This window comes from Nyctibius grandis, chromosome 27 (assembly GCF_013368605.1).
Source record: "Nyctibius grandis isolate bNycGra1 chromosome 27, bNycGra1.pri, whole genome shotgun sequence".
NCBI classification, from domain to species: Eukaryota; Metazoa; Chordata; class Aves; order Nyctibiiformes; family Nyctibiidae; genus Nyctibius; species Nyctibius grandis.
In genome coordinates, this window is record NC_090684.1 from 2,784,614 (window position 1) to 2,794,341 (window position 9,728).

The following is a 9,728-nucleotide window of genomic DNA, read 5'->3' on the forward strand; positions in this document are numbered from 1 at the left end:
CTAATTAGGGGATAATGAGACAGCTTTTGTGTGCGTCTGGCATCACTTTGAAAAACGACCTGCTCCAAACGCCCCGCGGTGTCCGTGATCCCCCCCGTGCCGCGTCCATGATCCCCCCCGTGCCGTGATCCATGATCCCCCCTCGTGCCGTGTCCGTGACCCCCCGTGCCATGTCCTGCTGGCCCCTCTCCCCGGCTGCTGTGGGTGCTGCCCTGCTGCCTGCCCCGCTGCCCCAGCCTGGCACCCATCTTCCGTGCGGGGCCGTGCGTGCCGAGCAGCGAGCGGCTGCTGCTCCTCTCCTCCTGCCTGCAGTCGCTGGGGGCTCGGGGCCAGCGCTCCCCTCCGAGGTGTCCTGACATAACCACCGGCAGCTCAGTGCCACCGAGGCCTGGAGCCTCGTACCAGCCGCTGGCAGCCAGGTAAGGACCACCCCAGTGCCACGCTGGCAATAGGCGTGTGGCTACCGATGGCCTCCACCGCGCGGTGGGGACACCGGCGTGGCCGGGCTGAGCGGGAGGTGCCTCTGCGGGTGCAGCCGGGGCGGGAGCATCGCTCTGCCCCGGGGACCCGGGGGATGATGTGCCGTGGGTCGGGCTCCCGTCCATGGCTGGCGCCCGGCAGAACAGCCAAGACCAGTCTGGCAGCACCGGCCACCTCCCAGCCTTGCTCGGCTGGTTCCACGCCGTGCTCCCCACTTCCTGGGGCGCTGTGGGTGCTGACGCAGTGGGTGCCGGGCTCAGCACCCTTCCTGGGGCGCTGGCCCCCCGGGAGGACCACGCTCAGTGCCGGGTGAGGGTGGGGTGTGTGTGCCCGCAGCGGAGCCAGCGCTGGGCACAGCATCCCAGGCTGGAGGGGAATAGCTTAAAAACCCCATCCCAGTGGCATTGCCCCCAGCAGCCTCGCACCCCCCGCTCCGGGCTGGGCACCCGGGAGGCCTTGGAGGGACCCGGCCAGGACGGGAGGTCTGGACCCCTCTGTGGCAGGTGCTGAGCTGTGGCTGGCGGGTGGGCGGTGCGGTGGCTACGATCTGGCGGGCGAGGGCTAATGACAGCCCAGAGCGGTGGGTTCAAAGGGCTCTGCGGGCTCAGGTGGGGCTGGCAAGGGCGAGCCCGGCGTGGTCGCTCCCCTCCTGCGCCGCGATCTCTGCCCCTCGCTGCGGCGACGGGAGGTGAATCCCCCCGGCTTGGCAGGGATTCCCTTCCAGCGGTGGAAAACCCTCGGGTGATTCGGCAGCGGCGGGGTTGTGGCTTTTTGTGCTTCTCGGGGCGCGGCGGACGGGTGCAGGATGAGGCCAGGGTGCGTGGGGCAGCGAGACGAGGCTGCCTATTCCCAGCGGTGCTGGGGCGAGCAGCTCACAGAGCTTCAGCATCCCAGGGGGCGGCTCAGCTCCCGCTCCACGCTCCTGCTCTCCCTCTTCTCCCCCATCCTTGCAGTCTCTGGAGTCCCATCACTTGTCACTTGTCCCCTGCACAGCCGTCCCCTTGGGTCCCACGGCTGAGCCCTGCACCCTGAGGCCCTGCAGCGCTGGCGGGGGCTCAGTTCTGCCTCGGGGGGGCAGGAGGTCCCCCAAAGCCCCCAGCCATCTGCTCTATGCACCGCAACTAATTTTCGAGCCTTTATTCTTCCAGAGAATTTGAAAATGCGATTGCACCCTCAGGGCCTGGAAAGTGAAAAAGCAGATCGGAGCCATCAGCCTGCTGCTCTTGCCTCTGTCTGATCATTTTATGGCCAGTTGCACCCCAATCCCTGCCACGTGCTGGGGGGACCTGGCGGGCTGCGGCCCACCTCCGCCATCCCCATCTTCCCCCATCACAATCACCAGATCTGCCATGCGAGCACAGGATATTTTTTTTTTCCCCTCCTTTTATTATTTTTTTTTTAAAAAACGTGTGTTTTGTGGATGTGCAAACGCAGTGACCTTTCGCGGGGCCGCCCCGAGCTCCGGCTCTGCCTGCCGGCTGCTCTCCCGCCTGTCAGGGAGATGAGGGTTTCGAGAGCGACGTGCGAACGAACTCCGCGGCCTCCAGGCCCCGACGCTCCGTTGCCATCGTTGCCATCGCGGTGATGAGTTCCCGGAGGGGAGGAAGGAGGAAGGAGCTCGTGTCGCAGCTCTCCCCGTGCGCCCGCAGATGCCAGCCCCTTCGCCAGCCATCAGCGCTGCTGCTGCACCTCCCGGCCCCCCGCCTCTCGCCTGCGATCTGGTATTGGCGTGGCCTTGTCCCCCGCTGCCGTCGCAGGAGGCTCCGGTGGCAAAACGTCCCCCCCTTGTCCCCGAGGGTCCCTGGCAGTGGTGCTGCGGGGCGATGGGGCAGATTGCGGGTTGCCGATGGGGAGGGTCCGGCTCCTGCCTGTCACCGCCATCCCCGCGCGCTCCCGGTGACCTGTCCCCTTCCCCGGTGTCCTTGGGCATGGTGACAGGGCCGGTGGCCGCTCCGGGCTGCGGACAGGCCTGCGCTAGCACCACAGATAAGGGCTGTGCCGGCGGGGAGCCAACAGGAATGTTATTGATATGGTTAAAGTTCACCTGCTGTTAGGAGCCACATGCTCACGGGGGGTTTGGGGTGGCCGAGAGCAGGGCTGCCCTGGCCCTGGGGTGGTGGGGTGGCCCTGGTTTGGGTGCCACCATAGCCCTGGCCCTGCTGGGAGCAGGATGCCCAGCCACAAGTGGGGAAACTGAGGCACAGAGCCAGCACAGGTAGGGTAGAGCCGGGGAGCTCTGTGGGGCCAGGCGCCTCCCTCTGACGTGTCCCGTCTCCGCTCCAGAGATCTCCTGAGGTTTCTTGGGGGGGTGTGCGCGTGTGTGTGTGCCCGTGCACGCGTGCACTCGCTGGCACCCGGCAGTCCCATTTCCTGACCAGGGTTTGGGCGTTACCCTCATATAATTAATCTGTAATTGCTCTGTAATGAGGGAGCAACCCTGCGGTGGGGCTGCACTTCAAAGGGCTTCCCTCGCCCCGGGGATGCTCCCTGCAGCCCCCCAGCATCCCACCCTGAGCCCCCGTCCTCCTCCGCAGGGTGCCAGGGTGGTGGGTGCCTGCCCGTGGGGTCAACGCTGGCCCCGCTCCTTCTGGGAGCGGGGTGGAGAGCTCTGGGCAGGATTCCCTGAAAGAGGGGGGGTCTCCTCTGTGCTTGCCCCTCTCCCAGCGGGGGGCACTGGGGGCACTGGGAGGTGGCGTGTCCCCGCAGTGCCCGGCGCCAGCCTGGCAGCCTGCCCCAGCTCCTATCAGCGCTGCCTTTCACTCCCTCCTGGCACCCGCCCCGCTGCCTCCGGGGCCCTTTGGGGATTTCCTCTGCCTTGCCCCCGCTTGTCCCCGCTGGCACGGCCACCCCACTGCTGAGGTCCAGCCACCCCATCCCGGCCCCGCGTCCCTCCCAGTGCCGCCGGGTGAGAAGGGGGCTCCTCTCCCTTCCTCCCACCCTGCGGGGCCGTTTCCCTCCCGTCCCATTAAACCCCCCCCCCGCCCAGCAGCCGGAACTGGTATTTATAGCCTGGCACGGATGCTGGGAGGCAAACGGGTGTGGAGGGGGGGTTGTTTGGGTCTTTTTTTCCCCTCAATCCTCCTATTTTAAGGGCCAGGCTGGCTCTGCTGGAGGCAGGGTGCCCACGCGCTGGCAGATCCCCTTTGTAGACCCTGGGAATGGGACCGAGGGTGCCAGCCCACCCCATCTCCCCCCCTCGCCGTGCCCAGGCGCTGCGTGGCACCGGGTTTGGGTTGGGGAGAGAAGGGGCTGGGTATGGCCTGGCACTGGGGCAGAGCCCACCTTTTGGGGTGGCCCCAGAGCTGCTCTCCCCCCTCCCAGGGTGGGTTTGCACCCTACGAGGGATGCTCAGCCCCGGGCAGGAGTGATGCGGTGAGAGGCAGCGAGGAGGAGGAGAAGCCGTCCGAGGAAGGCTCAGGTGTGTGTGCCAGCCCCGGCTGACGTCCCCGTGCCCCGCGCTCGGTCCTGTGGGTTTGTTTTCCTGGCAGCATCTCTTCTTTCAGGTCGGCTGAGCAGCAATGATCAGCAATTCCAGTTTTTATTTGCGAGCCATCGGGCTGCGTGCGCCTCTCCCCTCCCCGTCCCCCCCCCGCCTTCGCTCCCAGGTTTCCCCAGACAAATTGTTTAATTTAGTGCGTGGGTTTTGTTTCTTATTTTTTTTTTCTCTCCTCTCTCCCCTGAATCGAGTGGATTGTCTGATTTGGAAACAACAAGCAAGTGTTGTGTGTGTTGAACGTAATGAATCTTTTAAAGCTCGTCTAGGCTGGATGCGTGCCGCGGCGGGGGAGGCTGCTGGGTGGGGGGGGGGCATCTGGGGGGTGCAGCACCCCTCAGCCTTGGGGCACAGCGCTGGAGGAAGGGCTGGCGATAGCAGCGGGGCTGCACGGGGCCTTATCTTATCCCTCCTGCGCTCGGCTTATCACCAGACACGCTGGGGCTGCAGATAAGCAGGACCTTGGGTTCAGCACGGGGTGTCAGGGGGGGGAGTGATGCTCCATGTGCCGGGTGGGCAGCAGGGATGCAGCGTGGGGGCCAGGACCCCCAGTCGGGGTGGGGGTGCGGGGTCCCTCTGTGGCTCGGCTCCCCGACACAGGGATCGGTGGAGGATGCAGAAACGGGCTGGGAACTGCGTGTCAGGTCTAACCCCAGCCCTTCTTCTCTTATAGCGAAAGAAAGTGGAAAAAAATACCATTTTTAGGCCATGAAGATGACTGTGGGCTCATCCAGCTGCTGAACTGGAAGCCGTGTGTTCAGAATACCTGTGGGGAGGCCCCCGGGCTCTCTCCCCGACCCCAAACGGTCAGTCTGTGCCGCAGGAGCCCCGGACCTTGCTGGTGGTCTCTGCTCCCTTCCCAGGGGGTTTGCAGGGCACGGGGGGTGCTGTCCCAGCCCCGCTGTGGGGCCAAAGTCCTGTGGGGTGGCCCTGGGGAGGAAATCCCTGCCCAAGGTCACCTCATCCCCCTTGTGCCTGGTCAGTCCAGGTGCTCCAAAGGCAAATTTGCTCTTCCAAAGTACCTTTGCAAGATGCCGGGGGTGAGGGTGCCAGTGCCTGTGCCAGGAAGGGTCCTCACGCCCTGCACCGCAGCAGCGTTTCGGGGGGGCTCTGGGGCAGCTGGTGGAGTCACCATCTCTGGAGGTGTTTAAGAAAAGACTGGACATGGCACTTAGTGCCCTGGTCTAGTTGCCATGGTGGTGTCAGGGCAATGGTTGGACTCGATGATCCCAGAGGGCTCTGCCAACCTGATTGATTGATGATTGATTGATTGATTGAATGGCAGAGGGTGCCCGGGGAGCTGCAGGCAGCCGGGCTGGGGATCGCCGTGTCTCCTGCTCTTCCTCCCCGCGCTGAGGCAGGGCTGTAGGAGCTCTGGAGGCAGGTGGCTGGGGCGATGCCCTTGTAAACAGGCTGTTATTGTTTGTGCGCGCCCGGCACTGCCCCAGGGCCGCTTGTGCAACCGGGGCGGGGAGCTGGCTCAGAGCTCCGTGGGGCTCCTTGCACCCCGGATGGAGCCTCCTCAGCTGGGTGCAGCTCCAGGAGCACCCGGGCTGCGCCCGTGCAGAGCCAGCAGCCCCCAGATACGGGCTGCCCCTTCCCAGCACCCAGCTCCCCAGCACGGGGATGCCACGTGCAATGGCGAGGTCCTCACGGACAGACCCTCTCCATGCCACGGAGCGGCTTCACCCCCAGCAGGCAAAGCAGCTTTGGGGCTCCCCTTTCCCACCGGCGATGCCCACCCCGTGTCCCTGAGCAGGGCTCATCGCACAGCCCCGCTCACCCCGGGCTGGAGCTGGGGTGAAGCAAGCGGCCGTGCACGCAGCCCGGCCTCGCCGATGGCATGCGGCCGCCCCGGTTCTGGGCTGTGGGTGAGCCTGGAGAATGGGGAAAACAAGGCAGGGGTTGGTCTGCTTGGGTGTTTCCTCCTGCTGGAGGAAGCGTGGCCGTGGCGGGGCTGGCACGAGGAGGTCCCGTGGTGGCATGGCGTGGTCACGCCACGGCTATCGGCCACCGTGGCCCTGGCAAGCGGAGGGGCTCAGCAGGGGCGGCGACGGGCACCCACCGCCCTGGGTCATGCACGTGGCATCACTGCCCATCGCCGCTGGGCGAGGGGGACCAAAGGGTGCTGTGACCGCAGGCACCCATCAGCTGATCCAGCACAGTGCTGGTCCCTCTGACCCATTTTATGAGGTTAAAAAAGCACTATTGCTGGTTTTTGGGTTTTTTCCCCCCCCATATCGCTGGTTTTAGCAGCCAGGCAGGTGGTGCCCGACCACTGCCCACCCGTGGGTCCCTGCCCCTTTCCCAACGCACTCCGTGGAGGAAGCAGGGCTTGCCAGGGAGCAAAAATACATCTGAAGCACGACATAAACCAGCGTTAGGCTTCGCTTTGAGCTGGTGCCAGCGCGTTGGGGGCCAGGTTGGGTGGCGGGGGGCTCGGGCAGCGGTGCCGGTCGGCGTGGCCGTTGCCAGCGGAGGGCTGGGGGGTGCCCGGGAGCAGCGGGAGTGGCGTGTGTGGGGGTGTGTGTGTGCGAGCGCCTGTTTATATAGGAAGGAGCCAACCTGCAGGTTCAGATTTCAGACCTCGCTCTATCACCCGGGCCGTGCTTGGACGTGGCGGCTCTCGGAGGCGGCCGGCGCTGCTCCCCGTTCCCCGCCAGCCCCGGGCTCCCCGCCTTGGCACCGAGCCCCCCGCCCGCCCCACGGCTGGCACCCGGCGAGCAGGTAGGCTGAGCCGACGGTGGGTGCTCTGCCCGCGCAGGCTGGGGTACAGGGGGGCCTGGGGGGATGGAGGGAGAGCCCCCAGGGCTGGAGCGAAGGGGTTGGGGATGCTGGAGGGGTTGCGCTGTGCCAGGGCAGCCAGCGAGTCGGGCTTTGCCAGGGGATGGCTGCAGAGCCGCTCGTGGGGTGAGGGCTCGTGGGGAGGGTGGCTTTGAACGTGGCCGTGGCAGTCGGCACGGTGGAGGCATTCGCACCGTGCCCACGGGCGGGCAGCAGGTCCCACCGGGCACGGGCATCGCGCGGGAAAGCCCGTCTGCGCTCTGCCAGGGGTTAAACTGCTCGCAGAGAGCTGAATGGAAGGTGTGGCGGCAGGGTAAGGCTGGCAGAGCTGGGAGTGGGGCAGAGGCACCCCGGTGTGTACACAGGGCTCTGCTTCCAGCTGGGGTGTGGGGTGGGAGCCTGCCCACCCGGCGGTTCGTGGGTGGGAAGGGGTTGTGCCCCTGCCCTGTGCCACGGGCTGGCCCCTGAAGCCCGGGGGAGCTGCCCTCCCTGCCCTTAGCCAAGCTGGATGGGGAGTAACGCTGCGATCTCCTGGAAGCACGGCTTAAAATCACCTCCCAGGGGGAGAGCCCCAGCTGCGTCGCCTGCTTTGTTGTGTTTAAAGGGATGTTCTAAGAAGCTTTTTTAAAGCCACCCTCCGCTGTACCCTGCCATACCCTCTGCTGTGCCCTTCCTACTCCTCCCCTCTGCTTTCCCAGAGCCTGGAACAGCCCCTTCCTCCCCAGCCCCTCCAGCTGAGCTGCTGCCTGGAGGGACGGTGACCCCAGCATCCCCGGGGGATGCTCCAGCACCGGGCAGCGGCAGGTGCTGCAGCCCCTGCAGCTGGCAGCAGCCGGTGGCTGTTGTAGGGCTGCTCGGCTCTGCGGCGTGGGGTGGCCGTGGTGCCCGTCCGGATGCTCCCAGCCGTGTGCAGGGATGCCCAGGGGACAGGAGTGATGTCCCCGCTGCTCTCCAGCGCTGGTGGGGCGGGGGGGTTGTACCTGAGCCTGATCCTGGCACCGTCCCCCCCCTATTGCTCCAGCGATGGTGGGTGAAGAACCGGGCTCTGGTCTGGAGCAAAGCGCTCCCTCCTCCCAGCAGCACGTCCTTCGCTCCATCCCAGGGCCGCAGGGCCGCTAATTAATTTTGTGACAAGGAGGGACCTTTAGCAGCTCCTGGCAATGCCCAGCGTAGTGTGGAGCTGGGATGTCACCTCTGCGGTCCCTGCTCTGCGGGGAGGGAGGCGCGTGGGGAGGCAGGACACATCGGGGCACGTCAAGTGGCTTTTTTCCACTTGCTGATTTCCTGAGAAGCTGAGGATTGTGATCACACTCCCTTGTCCATTCCTGTGATTCCCAGTGACTTCTGGGCCAGACTGGGCTGGGGACACTGGTCTCCATGCACGTGGAGCGTCCTCCCCTGACCCAAACCCCAGGAAAGCAGCAGCCACCGTGCTGTGGGCACCCGGCGAAGGGATCTCCCACCTCCCCAGCGCCCGGCTGCTCTTCCCACACGTATCGGCCCATCTTTGCCCTCTGGAAACTCGTCACGAGCCTTCGGCTCTTCCCAGCGCCGAGCAAACCAGTTCCTTGCAGAGGGCAGCCCCCACGCTTCCTCCCCTCGACTGAACCTGCCGCAGGTCCCCAGCCCCTGCGAGCATCCTCGGGGGGACACTGCGGGCGGGTGCATCGGCAAGGGGCTCACCTGGGTGTCGGCAAAGGCATCGCCAAGGGCCCTTGCGGGGCTAGGACTGGCCCTGCTCCAGCGCCAGCCCGGCTCAGCGGCGCCCGTCCCACCGGCTTCCCTCCCCGGGCACGGCAGCGGACACGGGGCTGGGGCTGGAGGCTGCGGGGCCGGGTTGGGCTGAGCTGCAGCCGGAGCCCCGAGGCCACACGTCCCCTCCGGGGCGGAGGAAGGGCTGGGGCGGCGTTTATTTACGCGGTGCTGGGGGAGAAGGGGGGAACTGGCAAGAGGCTCGCTTGCAAATGGGATTTCTGGGAAGTGGAAAGCTGGCGCGCGCTCAGCCCGGAGCTGTCCTGATTTCCAATTGGAAACATCCCACGGTGACTAAACTTCATTCAGGGGAAGATCTCGTTCCGCAGAGCCAGCGCCGAGCTCCTAAACTCGCCCGCGGTGTTTGTACCGTCGCGGAGGTGGCTGCGGGGAGGGAGGACGAGGAACAAGGCGAGGGCTGTTTGGTGGCACAGAGGTGGGCCGTGTCCCCGTGCTGGCTTTGCACCATCCCTGGAGAGAGCCCTAAAACCAGGGCCGCCCCGTGCGAGGGCGGGGAGGGGATCACTGCGTCCTGGCGCTGGGGCTAATGGCCGGGCTGAGCATTTAGTGGCTGGTGGAGGAGGCTTGTGGCTCAATATGGCACCTGCCTGCAGATAGCCGAGCTCTCGGCAGGTGTTAGTAGGAACTGGACGGCGTCCAGCCACTCCTGCCCGCCGGAGGCTGTGTCCCAGGGCCGGAGACAGGAGCTGGCAGATCCCCCGGGGCCACGGGGAGCACCCAGCTCCCCAGCACCCACGGCCTGGTGCAGAGCCCGGTGCCTTGGTCAGCTGCGGTTTATGGGACCGCTGGGGTTTGGTGCAGAGAGCCCTGACACGCTGATTTATCTCTGCCTCCGGAGACCCGCTCTGGCTGTGTCAGCTCAGCTCAGGCCTCGGCGGGTCGGCTGTGGTTCCCCCCTGGGATGGCACTGGGGCACGCTCAGCAAGGGCGGTGCCTGGGGTCTGGGAGGGGTGTCTGTGCGTGTTTGTTTTGCTTAGGAACAAACCGCCCGGTTTGGGGGACCTTTGGTTCCCACTCTGTTTGTACACGGAGGCCAGCGGCACGGCCGCGCGCCCGCGTGGCTCCGGGGCTGGGAGCCATCGGTGCCGGGGCCAGGAGGAACTGGAGGCACCACCGTGCCCACGGCAGATCCTCACCCCTTGTTTCTTCCGGGCACTCGGGAGCACTTCTGGCCGTTCCGCACGTTGCACCCGCCGGC